This window comes from Aplidium turbinatum, chromosome 2, assembly GCF_918807975.1.
Source record: "Aplidium turbinatum chromosome 2, kaAplTurb1.1, whole genome shotgun sequence".
NCBI lineage: Eukaryota > Metazoa > Chordata > Ascidiacea > Aplousobranchia > Polyclinidae > Aplidium > Aplidium turbinatum.
In genome coordinates, this window is record NC_137473.1 from 53,312,284 (window position 1) to 53,327,436 (window position 15,153).

Below are 15,153 nucleotides of genomic sequence, written 5' to 3' on the forward strand. Positions count from 1 at the left end.
TGCCCATCACTGGCTGCAGTAAACGTAGCATCCCCAGGAAAAGTTTAGAGGCGGCGCGCAAAACCAAGGCAAATTTTCTTGGTTGATGTCAATTTTTTTTTATCAAAACGCTTGCTACTAATTTCATCGTTTGAACGCAACGCTGATCTTTAGTCAATTTGCTGAATAAAAAATATTTTTGTTTGCTGTGAGATTCATAGCAATTGGAACTTATGACGTCACAATTCCGTATGCGAGATGGACTTCTCTAGGGAATAATCTTCAAACACAATCTATAAATTCCTTTTCTAACAACAAACCTGTACACATTTATCTACTTTACCTTCAAAACTGGGAAGTGGCGATGACAATACAAAAAGCTTTCATTCAAAAACGGCATATCACTGCAAACTTAAATTTTCTCCAGTCGCCTAACCCTAAATGTTCAAAGGCCACTTGCAAAATTTAACCACATTTTTCTGGACAGATCACAATTTTTCATGAAAGTGCTTGCTTGGTGCGAGTTTCATCGTTTCAATGCGAATGCTGATTCGGTTAATCTACCAAGCCATTATTTCTTTTGTTTACGCTCGTAGACAATGAATCAACGTTATGAGAGCGAATTTACTGGCTCTGCCATACCTAGAAAAAAAAACGAGTATTTACTCTAATAACGCACGGTTTTCGAAGTATTAGATCAGAACATTGATCCCTCTTTGCTGTGTACCGTACGTAACTTACTTGTTTTGTTTTTTTGCATCGATCACCTGCTTTAGGTAACGTAACTCAAAAAAAATCGTAATTTGTTGCCGTCATAATGCACCGGCCATAAAATCCATCATAGCAAAATCTTCCAAATATTTTTAAACCTTTATCAATATTTTTAAACCTTTCTCCCACTGATTAAACATTTATGTCAACGAAAAGGCGACAACTTTCACATAAGTGCTGAGAAGGAAGCATTTGAATTGAGCGTAGATACCTTGTAAATCGCGGAGGGCTGACGCCTATATCCATTAGGAATGAAGCTACCCTCTTTTTCCTCAGCATCGCCCAGACAAACATTTGCAGACGTTGAATCAAAGCTAAAAAGGATTAATTTGGTGGCTGGTCTTAAATGTTCATGTAAATAAAAAAAATTAAAAAAAAAGTCACAATCAGGGTCTCATTTTATAAGTTATTTTGATAATTACGAATCCATTTATCGAATGTGGGCAACAATTTCTAACATCTTTTATGCCTTTAACTTTCTAAAGATTTAGATATCTAGGCTATACTTTAGAAAATAGACTGTAGGCTATAGCCTACATCGGTGACGTTAGCCGAGTGGCTTTTAGAGCGAAGCATGACTTCCAGTTGTGGGCACTGGTTACTTTCAAAGTAATTGAGTTACAATTACTTCGCTCTAAAAGTAACTATAGTTACAGTTATCGTTTTTTTAAAAGTAACTTGTTACAGTTACTTTTCAAAGAAAATGGATGTGTACTGACTTACAACTACTCTTCTTTGCATGAAGTACAAGTTGAAAAATACTTGATAAAGGGCAAGATGATACTTTGTTCGTAACTGTTGTCTAACTACAAAACAGCGACCACTCTGCTAGATGTCCACGTACTATAATGCTTCTAAAAATCCATAATCGAAGCCCAAAACGTACGCCTACCGAATATAAAAAAATAAAAAATTGAAAAATCGACATCCCAAGAACACTCCGTACTTATAAGCAGTAGGCCGTGTCAATACTTTTATACCGGCATCTAAAATGAGCGAAGGGGCACAACATCAATTTCCTTTCAGAAACATAAGCATTTCAAAATGTTGATCGCTAAGTCCAGCTCGCTTTGGCTTCAAAATGTCTTTTCCAAGGGCACAAAACATGGATTTACGGGGACGCAACATTTCCTATGATAAACTGTATACGTCGGTGACGTTGGCCGAATGGCTTTTAGATCGAAGCATAACATCAGCCGGAACTATAAAGGCTACGCGAAAAGGGATTCCGACTGAAATTATGAGTATAGAGAACCGGGAAAAGTTTTCCTATGCAGTGTTTTGGGAAGCAAACCAAAAGATTTTTAATCTCCATTCATACCTAGTGGAGTTGGAGACTAAAAGTACGGGCAAGCGCAATGTGTTGCTCCCATCGACCATGCAGTCATTAGGCCTACTGAGCGTTACAAAAGACGACGGAAAGAAAAAAACAGCAATCTATTAGCTGTACGACTTCACTAAAGATGGTAGAGAACAGACATAGGCGACCAGAAAATCGGTTTTGTTTCACTTTTCTTTAGTTAATAGAACTAAATCATATTCGATATTCTGGATTCGCCATGACTGTTCTACAGTAGATTTAATTGTCATCTAATCGAAACTGTTGATCCTGGGCTTGTTCGCAACTCTTTTCGCGTGAAATTGATCAGATAACCTATATAACACAGATGATTTTCATTGATGATAATAAATTATCCTAATATCAATCATCAGAATTTGTTACAAGGTGACTAGTGAATATTACATGGTAAAAGAATGTGTAAGTAAGTAATCACTAAAATATACGCACTGTTTAACAAGAAGACAGTAACTAACAGCAACAGCAAGATAACTAACGACAAGACAATAACTAACCACTAAAATTATACACTAACAAGCCAAATTGTTTTGTAGTGCATTGATGTTTACAATACAATCATGACCAATATAAAAATGAAATAACTGAAATGTTTGCACTTGAAAAAATACAATTAAATTTATGGCAGCATATTACGCTATATACGCCTACACGATAAGCAGCATCGGAATGCAATGGCAGTGGGCCTACTAATCAAACAAATTTTCAATCTTTAGCTTGGTACAAAAGGTTTTGCAGACATTTACATTTAGTCCGAAAGCTCATGTGCTAAACAAAAACAACTTTGGCACAATCCAGTAGAATGTATTTGGTATACCGAGTGGCCACCTCTTTGGCATTGACTACAGTTTGCCGGTAGCTGCTTACTTTTCTTTGCACCAACTTCCCCAGTAGCCTCTTGTAAGCATTGTTTACATCTTCGCCGGTTTTCAGATTTGAATGGTAGTAAACCTGACGATGAACTTGGTGGTATCGTTTTTTTTCCTATTACCGTTTCTATTTTTCGTTGTATTGTCATCGAGAGACCCCGCAAGGGACGGGACTCAATTTGCAGTCGAACTAACGACATCGCCAGGTCCCAACCAAAATTAAAAGAAGAAACTTTGTTTGGGTCGTTTTGCAGACTCAAAGCTAATATAGTTGAAGCATTAATTCTGCACGTGTCCAACAAATAAGCAAGCGACGAGATTTGGGCTTACATGAGTGAAATCCAAAACAATGACTAGGTTTGCTTTTTGGCAACACATTATACCCAACTGCAGTACAGAGTTATCACAGTGCTTTTCATATTTCCACCTGCTAAATATCACCACAATTTGATGACAGTTAGCTCTGCATTGGAAAATAACTTCTGCGTGGACTTCGCAATACAGGCGCTATACCAAAGTCGCAATGTTCAATCCGCCGCTAGTCCCAAGCAGGATTTTATTTTGCCGCCATTGGGCAATTTGTTTCAATGCAAAGTAACACAGGCAAATACAATAGAAAATTTTAAATGCACAATATTATAAACTGTAAACTTGTGCTGCATTGCAATGGATTGCAATACAAAATTTAATAATTTTCTGATCTTATTTTTGATTCTTCTTCTTCTTCTTCTTCTCTCGTTTGACTTGTAGCAGCTTAGATTGGCAATGCCTCCTCGTGCAGCCAAGATACGGTAGTTGGGTCCAGTTGTCGAATACCAGTGATTCCACTTGGGGGTCGTAAGATGGAACATTCGTGGAGTATGTGTTGCATTGTTTGTTCTACCGCTCCGCAGACACATATCGGCGAATTATGCAACCCCCACCTAAACAGATTAGCTCCAGTACAGCCAACGTCACATCTGATCCTGTTCAATGTGACCCATGCCTTTCTTGAGAGGTCTGCTCCAGGAGGGATGGAGAGTGCTGGCATAACTGAAAAGCTAAGTCCAGCTCTGTTATAAACTCAAGTTGTCAAGGGGCTCAAGTTGTCAACCTCCACGTGGTGAGCCCTGGATTCGACTAATGACAACAAACCGACAAGTAGCAAAGAGAGACAAGTTATTTTTGATTGAATAAATAAGAGTGGCTGGACTATGAAATCGGTGTAGTTGCAGTGACGTACGTTGCCGTTTTTATGAACATTTACCTAGCTAGTGAAATAATCTCTTTTTAGCACTGAGAAAAAGTCTACAGACATTGAATCAATGCAAAAAGCACAAACTTTTCTTGGTAGTGCTAGGCAAGTCGACATGAACTACAAAACTTATTTGAGGTTTATTCGTGCATTTTTTTTAAACTTCTGTGATTCTGCAAAACATTCTTGAAGTTGTTTTTTGCTATTACAATCTACTTTGTGACAAACGGTCTTACTCAATACAGTTTCTTTTATTGAGTGAAACAAGACTTAACAATACCATAGAATAAAAATATGACTGAACGAAGAATTTTGAATATAGAAGAAGAATTCTGGCAATCAATGACTGATAGCACGCCAGACCAACATTGCCGTGGTTAGAATGTTCAATAAAATCGAAAACAAATATTTTCATTCTGGTGAGTTGAACAAACTGCAAGAGATTTTTATAAAAAAAAGTGCCCAGAGTGTCGTGAAAACCCGTTTGACTCGCACAGAATAAGATACTTCTCAACAATACAAAATTGTGTAAGTAAACCATACATAGACGAAACAGCTTGAATTGTTTCTGACTAAACTGAAAAACAACAGTGAAACCTTTCTCAAGAAAAGCAATTTTACTATTGCGTTACTCAAAATCAGACTAACGTCTTCGGACGTTAAAACCCTTTAAAATCAACAGCTACGTTGAGCGCTGACAAACACGTCCGCAAGAAAAACCGCAGACAGAAATTCTTCAAATCGATTGTCAGCCTTCAATCTCTCGAGAATATAGAAACCGCAAACGCTGATGCGTGAAAGAGTGAGAAAAAACGAACATCGCTGTGTTTCTTTATTTTAAATATGGTAAAAAAACACTGTTTGTGTATTGCTTTGAATCAAGAGTATTTTAACCAATTGAATGACAATTTTACAATTTTCATAACCCCAGATAAATTTTCTATCTGTTGTCAAAAGATGGTAATGATGAGACTCGTAATGAAAGAGTTATAAGCGCTTAAACTGGGTGCTAAATCAGCACCACCTGAGGATTTGGTGGAACTCAGAACCTAGGGATAATAGGGTTAACTTCTTATTATTTTTATCACATCTATTTTAACTTGAAAATTACTGTGTTCGTGACTAGAATTACTCGTAACGCTTGTGAGTAGTCTAAGTCCTCACCAAACCGCATGTCTTGCCTATAAATGCCAATTAACGCAAACGCTTCTGTCAGAAACAACCACAAATTCTCCAGGGAAATCAACTATCAAAGTTGCTTTCCCCACGTTCAAAAACGCCTTCGTTTTATCCAATCCTCACTCGTTTTGCAAAACGTCACCAGCTGCTTAGCCAATCAGATGTATTATGGTTAGAGACTTAGAGTTGCTTTCTCAGTGACGTCAATGCGTACAATAGCTAGACCATCTCGTCATACGCACAGAATGGTCTCTCGTCACGATACACAGCATCATAAAGGCGAAAAGATTGTTGCTGTTTTTTGATGTCTCCTCGCCATGTACTTTAGCCTACTAGCTGTCATAGTCATGCCTTTGCCCTTTTGCAGCGTTGATATAACGTTACTTCGCCAATGAACGTTCAGGTGCGGCTGCAATATTTAGTTCGTTAAGCTTCTATACGCAGGAGGCAAACTTATCCAGCTTTTTGTACAAATTGCTTGCGGTTGTAATGTTTAGGCCTAAGTGTTAGTTTTTGTAGTGTAGGCCTAACTGAATATCTAAGAATGAACATTCATGGCGAATTAAATATTTAGACAACTATTATTCCATGTCTAACACTGGATTTTTGTCCTGCAACGTTAAAATTAAGATTGTTCATGACTTCTAAACATTAACGGGATGTATGACCACGACATAGGCGAAGCACAATTTGACAGATTTTTATTTTGGATTTGTTTTGGAAATGCTCTCAGAGCACACCAAATTGGAAGTGTTTTTCAAGTTTCTGGGGAGGCTCCCCAGACCCCCCGCTGGAAGTGTTGCCTTCGGGCTTCGCCCGACGGTTACGCTCTTCGTGCCTACTACATTGCTGCAGCATATTTCCAAGTTGCTTTCCCAAACGGTTTAAGCCACCCACGTCACTGCCGTAGCCTATACATAACGTGACGATTTTCCTGTGATGGTGCTGAAATCATACCACTCGCCCACAGGAACTGCGTGAATCGAAACCCAATCTTTACAATAACGCATCAAGTTGAAACAAGAACGCTTTCGTCTATGAGCAGCGGTCTGTCAGTGGTGGTCATACCGGAAAACCATAGGCTAACATCTCCGTGGGAAAGTTGTAAGATAAATTTCCCGAATCCTTTCGTCTGTATGCGATGACACCGAGCGAAACACACTTCTGAAGTCTCTTCACGAATTGTATCTCAAGACACAGGACAGCTACACGGGTTGTTACAAAGGGATAGCGCAACACGTATGCGTACGCACTAAAAAACTTGACACCGCAGGACAGATTTTTGGATAAAAGACGGAAATTTCGTCTAGTTGGTACTGTGGTTACATTTTATTTAGCGTAACTTATAAAAATGTGGTAATCTTTGTTTAGATTATTTAAGTATGAGTTTAAGTATGAGAATGGTTTGTTATTAAGGCTGTCTAACTGCCTGATGAAATTTCTATTTATCTAATTTAGTTAGTTTGGCTATCTGACTCCATTATCTAATTTCCACACAATTGTTATTCGAATTATAATTTTAAGTTATCAGAAGGTGTTCGTATAATGTTGTAGGTCTATAACACAATTTGAATTTAAACAGTTCAGAATAATGAAATTACAGGATAGTGAAACATTATCACGAGTTATTACATTTTAATTAAACAATCATTTTAATGTTTTTCTGAGAGCTGAACTGGTCTAACTGAGCTGGTTTGATGTAAGCCAGTCCGATTTGATAGAGCTCTTTGTCTAATTGAGCTGGTTTAATGTGATAGAGCTCTCGTCAAAGGACGAACAAACCATTTTATTGTGTGCGCCCTTTTTTCTATTTTCTTTGGGAGCAGTTGCATGGAAAATTACAGAAACTTTAGTAAAAGGCAGGAAAACTTATACGATGAAATAATGGATCGCTACAGAGGCCCCCCCAAATTTGGGCTAAATTGGAACCAAGGGTACCAAGTTTAGTTCAAATTTAAGGAGTTAAAAACGTTAACACAATTGTAACAGACATAGTATGAAATAGGTATGTTTAGTGTTTATGATAATAATGTGGTGTTGTGTTTGTGATATCGTGTCGCGAAGTGATTCTGCGTGGTTCCACCGCCTTCCGCAAAAGAATGTCTGAGTTTGTGCCGTATAAGAAGAGTCCACCGCATAAAAGAATTGGTTGTTTTGTTTGTGAGCGCCGTTGCAAACCGTAGCGGCATTCATTGTTTGTCTGACTTTTTCTGTTGAAAAGCAGACCATGCCGATTGACAGAGGTGGGCACCCGCTACTTTTAAAGTAGCGCGCTACCCGCTACCGCTACTTGGGACAAAGTAGCGCGCGCTACCGCTACCCGCTACCAATTTACAAAAGTAGCGCGCTACCCGCTACCAATTTACAAAAGTAGCGCGCTACCCGCTACCGATACTCGGGCCAAAGTAGCGCGCGCTACCGCTACTTCTTCCGCTACTTTTGTCTAAAATGACACTAGGAAACACTCAAGTCCCTAGTGACACAAAAATGACCTTGAAAACGAATGTTCTCATTCGTTTACGCTGTCATTTTAACGTCGTTATAGAAAACACATTCTAAGGGAAATTTATTGTTACGCAACTTTCAAAAACACGAGCATTTCAAAATGAGAGTCACCAAGTCCTGCCCGCTTTTTTGGACCCTAAGTCCAGCACATCACTAAGTCCAGCACATCACTAAGTCCAGCACATCTTTTCCAACAGAGAAAAGTCTCTCCACCGCAGCACTGGAAGGAATGGGGGTGTTGTATTTAATGAACAGATGTTTTAACTCGGTATTCGAAAAGCTCAAGGACTTGCTCATGTCCGAAAAAAAGGTGTCCACAATTGTTGCTTCCTTCTGCACCGACGTTTCACGGGATTGCGCAAACACTCCAAAAAATACATCCTCGGAGTCATGACTGATGTTGGTGTCACTCTTCTCGGTATCAACCTGGCTTGATGTCTCCCGCAACAGTCGAATTACATCCGTCTTGACTTTTTCTCGCAGTGCGTCAGCATCATCCGTGGAAACGTAGTGCAGAAATTGTAGCCACGACGTCTTGAAGGAGGGATGAAGACATGATGCCATTACGCATTTCATGTTGTTGAAGCACTTGTTGAATCGTTTCTTCACCCCTTCAAGGACTTTCACTTTCAACTCCTCACAGGTCACAAGATCACTGATCTCGGTCAACTTCTTCCCGCAAATTGTGATAGTTGGAAGCAAGACTCCGTAATATGCCTTGGACTCGCCCTGGAGAATGTCTAAAGCCTGGCAGATAGGCTTCATCACACGGAGATATTCGCCGAAGAAGTTGACGTCAGCTAGAAAAGACCGAAACTTTGCAACCAAGCCGATTATATAGCTGCTTGACCACGCCAGTATTGCAAAAAAAATAAGCATTTTTTTCAATTTAATTTAAAAAGTAGCGGGTAGTGGGAGTGCAACTGAACAAAAGTAGCGCCTCTTCCGCTACCGCTACTTTGGAAAAAAATAGCGCCGCTACTGCAGCCGCTACTCCAACTAAAAAGTAGCGCCGCTACCGCTACTTTTACCAAAAAAGTAGCGCCGCTAGTAGCGCCGCTACAAAAGTAGCGCGCTACTGCCCACCTCTGCCGATTGACTTGATACAAATAAAGCCTTGTCTTGCTTTTTGCTTGCTAGAGATCATCGCAGTTGGAGATCATTGACGTAGTCGTAGCATTTAATTGTTGGCATTTGGCTTTTTGTATTCCTTGAGAGGCGCTAGAGAGTCGAGTGCAGGTGGCTCTGGAGCATTTTTTCGTTTCAGGCGGCAGTACGCATAATCACGTCCTTCTGGTGTTCATGAATGTGGTGTAAGATTTCTGAAAAAGGCAAAGCAAATTGATTACAAGTTCAAGTTTAAAATATTGAGCGACTTGGTTTATAAGTCGACCTGTACAACATGTAAAGATCCGATTTGAAAGGCGAACAAAACTAATTAAAACAAAAGAACATAGGCATCGACAGGTCTAAATACCATTCACAAAATCGTAAATGTTTATAAGTTTGAACAGTCGTTCAGCAACTGCAAACAAAACACAGAAATAAAAAAGATGCAACACATGATTCAAAACCATGCGGTTGTTTCATACAGTAGGTAAACTAATGTTTCGTGGGCATATGCATGCTTGCCCAACATAGGTTAATTAGGTTAGTAACATGCCATGCCAACTGTTAGATATGCGCATTTGCATGCCACACGCTCAGTTACAGTCATATTCAACCATACACAATAAAACAAAACGTTAAACAGACAACCTATAAAGAGAGAAAGGTTGAAATAGACAACCACTGGTTCTGCATTGGAAAGAATGCAGACAGTGGAGAAAACGACAACGATTTCGTATTAACGCAATATTTGCATTTTTCCTGCGATGAAGCTATATAACCTACAGTGTATAGGCAAGAGCTTTTGAAAAGCAGGTTGGCCAGCTTGTAGCCTACAAGAGACTTGAAAAAGAATTGCCAATTGGCTGAGATGCATCTCTATCCGAAGTAGGCGTACTTGAGATGGCTATACTGGAAGACGCTGTACTGTCCTGTAAAGAACTACATAGGATGATTAAACAGTCACATGTATTTAGAACAAACAAAAATAACCTAAATTGCTGCGAGTCTGCAGACTTCAAAATAAACAAATGGACGAATGCTGGAGTGGACAATCCTTAAGACCATTCGTCTCAGCACAACAGCTTGGCGCTGTTAAAAATACACAAACACTACAGTAAAAAGTTACGTAATTACAATATTAAAATACAACGTAAACGCAAGGTTTTACAGCTTTTAATCACATGAGCTGCCCATCGACTGTTCGCCGGATGACGTCACTGATTGATCTTCTTCGTCGTATGAGCTGTTCTTCTGGACTATATGTTTGGGCATGATGTCATCAGCCACTCGACAGTTTCGTCATCCAGGGCCTTCAGTCCAAGCGCTCCATGTGGTGGTTGATGGATTGGGCAGTCATGGACGACATGATCTACTGTCTGGTCTGTGGCGCCACACTCGCATCCCGGTGAGGGAGCCAGGCCCCATTTGCACATGTCTGAACGAAAGCGACCGACGCCGGTTCGTAGGCGGTTAAGCCGGACCCACGCAAGTCTTGCGAGGGACATTCCCGGAGGGTGGGGATCGACGTCGGGTAGGAAATCACGGAGTCGGGAGGTGTTGTTTTGCCACTCCATGTTCCATGTGTAGTTCGTCCAGTGTGCCGCACTTATTCCAAGATCTTCAACGTTGTTCAGAAGCTGTCGTGCGGCGGGCACAAATGGGCGTCTTGATTTCAGTCGCTGCTGTCCTCCAGGTAGGCGCTGGAATGTACTGTGGAGGAGGTGGTCGGGGTCCAGTGCGCGACGAGCAAGGGAAATCATGGCTCCTTTACGGCGAAGCTCAGCAGGTTGGATGCCTGCAAGGATGGGAAGGCAGTCCGTTGGAGTGGGACGCAGGCATCCAGTCACAGTGCGTAGTGCGTCATTGATGGCGGTGTCAATGTGGCGGGTGTGAGAGCTGCGGCACCACACTGGTGCGCAGTACTCAGCGGTAGAATGGACAAGGGCCAAGGTAGCTGTGCGAAGGGTTTTCGCATCAGCTCCCCAGCCGGAACCCGCCAGCCGCCTCAAAAGTGCAACGCGCGCAGATAGTTTTTTGCGCAGTGACTCCAGGTGTCGTCGGTACGTGAGTGACCTGTCCAGGGTTACGCCGAGGTAGGTGGGTTCGGCGCAGTAGGGGAGGTGTTCGTCATCGGTGGTAATGTTGATCTCACGTTTTGCTTTCTTGTTGTTTAGGTGGAAGGCCGCCGACACTGTCTTTGCCTTGCTGAGCTGTAGCTTCCATTTCTGGAGATATGTTGATATAGTTGACATGTCCTGGCTTAGGTTCCTCTCCATTGACTGCCAATCTCCGGCTGGATGCAGGAGAGCCAGATCGTCTGCATAAGCATACTTCCTGGAGATGGTGTCAGGCAGGTCATAGATGTAAGTGTTAAAGAGGAGGGGAGCCAGGACAGAGCCCTGTGGGACGCCGTTCCTGAGTCGACGTAGTCTACTTCGTCGGCCGCTACCGGTGGAAAGGGTAAAGCTGCGGTTTTGCACAAGTTCCATAATCATATGGACCATGTGCCTGTCAGGAAGGAGACGGAGTAGTTTGCAGGTAAGGCCGCTGTGCCATACAGTGTCGTAGGCAGCCGTGAGATCGACAAACACGGCGCCAGCCTTCTTTTTTGCCGAGAAGCTGTCCTCGATGTCTTGGGTCATCAGGGTGACCTGGTCTACAGTTGATCTTCCGTGGCGAAAGCCGGCTTGTTCCCGAGGGAGCTGAGGGTCTATTATCGGTTCGACACGGGCGTAGATAAGTCTTTCGAGTATCTTGAAGGGGATACAGAGCAGAGAGATGGGGCGGTAGCTCTTCGGATCCCCTGGGGGCTTCTTCGGCTTTGGGACTGCAACCACTAGGGCTCTTCTCCAGATTCTTGGGATGCGCAGGTGACGCAAGCAGCAGGAAAGGAATTCTTTTAACCAGGACCTCATAAAGGGGGCAGCTTGGAGTATTAGTTCCGGGCATAGGTGGTCAAGGCCCGGGGATTTGCCTGGCTTTAGGTGCTGGAGGGCGGAGGCAAATTCTTCTGGGGTAAACTCACCAGAGATGTTGCCCTCGACAGGTGTTGGGACCTTCCAGAGGTCCGTCATTTCCTTGAGGACGGACTTGTCTGATTCACGGTCTCTCGTTCTGTGCACTCCATTTTTCACAAGTTGTGAGGCGATGGCATTTGCTGAAGTGGGGCATTGGCGACGAGAGGCACGTGATCTGCCAGTGAGGTTGTTGAGTGTACTCCAAGCTGTGCGGCTGGAGTGCGTGAAGTCGATTGAGTCTACGGCTTCTGTCCAGCGCTTCTTCCTCTTTGAATCCAATCTTGCCAGCAGGGCTGTTGCTGAGTTGGTGGTGGCGGTACCCTGGGGGGAACGGAGGAAGTCGCGGTAAAGCCTGTCGCACTCCACATCCCAGCAAGGTATGTAGTTTTTCCGTCGACCTCGCGGGATGGAGTCTTTTGCCGCAGATATGATTGCATCACAGAAGTCCTGGTAGGCTTCATCCACTTTGATGGTGTGTGGGGATGGGAGGTACTGCGTAGCTTCGTTTGTAAGGAAGCTGTAGTATTCCCAGTTGGCCTTTCTGAAGTTCCATCGCTTGACAGGCTTGCTCGGAATAGGTGTGGCAAGCAAGGGGGCCGTGATTAGCGAGGGTCGGTGTTGAGACCTTGGGAACTTCTCTAACACACGTCTGTCCGGCTGGCGATCATCGGGGTCATCACTTGCGAAAGCCAGGTCTGGGTTCGTGCCAGTGTTCCAACGACCGGAGTGGAAGCTCGGTGCGCCCTTAGGATCGTGTAAGAGGGCGAGGTTGTTGTTGGTTGCCCAAGCGGCCAGACTATCTCCGTCGTTGTTGATGGAGTTGTATCCCCAGTCAGTGTGGTGGCAGTTAAAATTGCCAGCATAGAGGCTGGGGTGGGGGAACACTGGGATGGCTGTTGATGTTATCCGCGAAGGTGGGGGCTTGTAGACATTGACGATGTTGTAGCCTGCTACATCTACACAAAGCCACTCGATCTCCGATTGAGCTTGGGATTGGTCAACCAAGGACCAGCTCAGCCGGTCATGGACAAACGTGGCGAGGCCGTGTTTCCTGCTGCAGGTTGCGCCTGCGAGTGTGAAGTTGGTTATTACCAACTTATCCACAGATGTACAGTGAGTCTCCTGGAGGAGGATGATGAGGGCTTGAAGCTTGGTGGCCAGGTGCTCGATGATGTTGAGCTTGCTGGCCGTGATGCCCTCGGTGTTCAGCTGCAGTACGGTGGGTCGTCGGTACTTTTCGACAGTGCGAGCACTGCCGTGCCCTGAAAAGGGCATTTTCCTACCCACCCTGCGCTGAACAGTCTCATTAGCTCTTGTTTGACAAGCTTCGTTTCGCATACGTATTTTGTATAATTTCGTATGTTACTGACGGGGGGGACCACGTGAAGGTGCTTGTCTTCCTCCCCACTGATTGATGAGGTTGTTGTTTAGCAACATTTCCGGGCTTCGAAGGTCCATCACTGTTGTTCACAGCGTGTGACATCATTTGTGGGGATAATAGCACTGTTAAGAAAAAACGTTATACAGCAACATAACTAAAACATCGAAAACTGTTCATGCAACGTGAACACTGAACCCTAAGATTTGCAGTCAACCCTACGGGTTGTCGAGAAGATTTTCAGGGATTTGCTACAAAACGGTTATCCAACGTTGATCAGCCATATTTCGATACACAATTACAAATGAAAGAAATTATATAGTGTCAGTTGAGTCGAGGGAGACTGGCATCATCAATGGATTGTTTTGCTGAGTAAAAGTTTAAGTGTGATGGATAGTGCTGTTTTGTCGATCTCAGCACCAGAACACGTGACAGCGATTCTGCCTTCTCAAGAGACAAAAGAAAATATATGTACAAATGCCAAGCAAGCTTACACAAAATGTTCCATTACAGGGTAAAAAAAAAATTGTGCATACACAGTAGTGCAATGCAAACAAAAAACAGAAACAACGTTTCTTAAATCATGTTAGCTCCTAGTAATATTAAAAAAAATTGGGGCACACGAAGACTACAACCTCTTTGGGCGGCTTCGCATGATTTCCCCTGTCTTTGCGCCACAGAGTTATACTAACTGAGTGCTTCAGCTGAGAACATAAGGGTGGCAAAGTTGTGAATTAAAGTCTTCACAATGATTTCTTCTATTTGGAGATCTCCTTGTCGGAGTAAAAAGACGCACAAACTCACGGATGGTTGCTTGGAAGCGACACCATAACGCTTTGCAGAGCTGTGCCTGCACGTGTACGTCTGTATAAAAAGTGAGATTGAGGCTCGAACCTCGTCATCTCGCACGCTAGTTGCATGTTTAGGTTAAGGCAAAAATAAAAAAAATACATAAATATTAAAATGAGCTAAGTATTTAAGTTACATTTGAAACTGCGATTATTCTACAAAAAATTACATAATTATGTTTCCCTGCAAAGGCAACTTGTTGGCAATTAGTAGGCTTTATCTAAGCAACGTTTAAAAACATTACATTGGCAATTCGGCATAAAATTAAATAAATTGTCGACATCGGCTGCTGAAAGGAGTAGTCTGCCGTTGAACGATTCGCTTTATTGAGCGAACAAGAAAAATCAGTTACGTTTAACAAGCAATAAATTGCCGGCATGGTGCTTTAAAAAAGTAGGCTACAATACGCTACAGAAAAATTGTTAAAAACCGACGCGTGAAATTATAAAAGGTGACATGTTTTTACAAAATAATTGTGAGCTCGTGTTTTTTTTTTTTTTTATTGACGTAGAAATAAAAGTTTTGTAGCATAATGTACTTACCAGAGTCTCCATAATTTTAGTTATCTTGTTAAACTTACTTTTATTTTTAAAAACCTACTTACGTGCGGGGTAACCAATGTGGTTACATTTTATTTAGCGTAACTTATAAAAATGTGGTAATCTTTGTTTAGATTATTTAAGTATGAGTTTAAGTATGAGAATGGTTTGTTATTAAGGCTGTCTAACTGCCTGATGAAATTTCTATTTATCTAATTTAGTTAGTTTGGCTATCTGACTCCATTATCTAATTTCCACACAATTGTTATTCGAATTATAATTTTAAGTTATCAGAAGGTGTTCGTATAATGTTGTAGGTCTATAACACAATTTGAATTTAAACAGTTCAGAATAATGAAATTACAG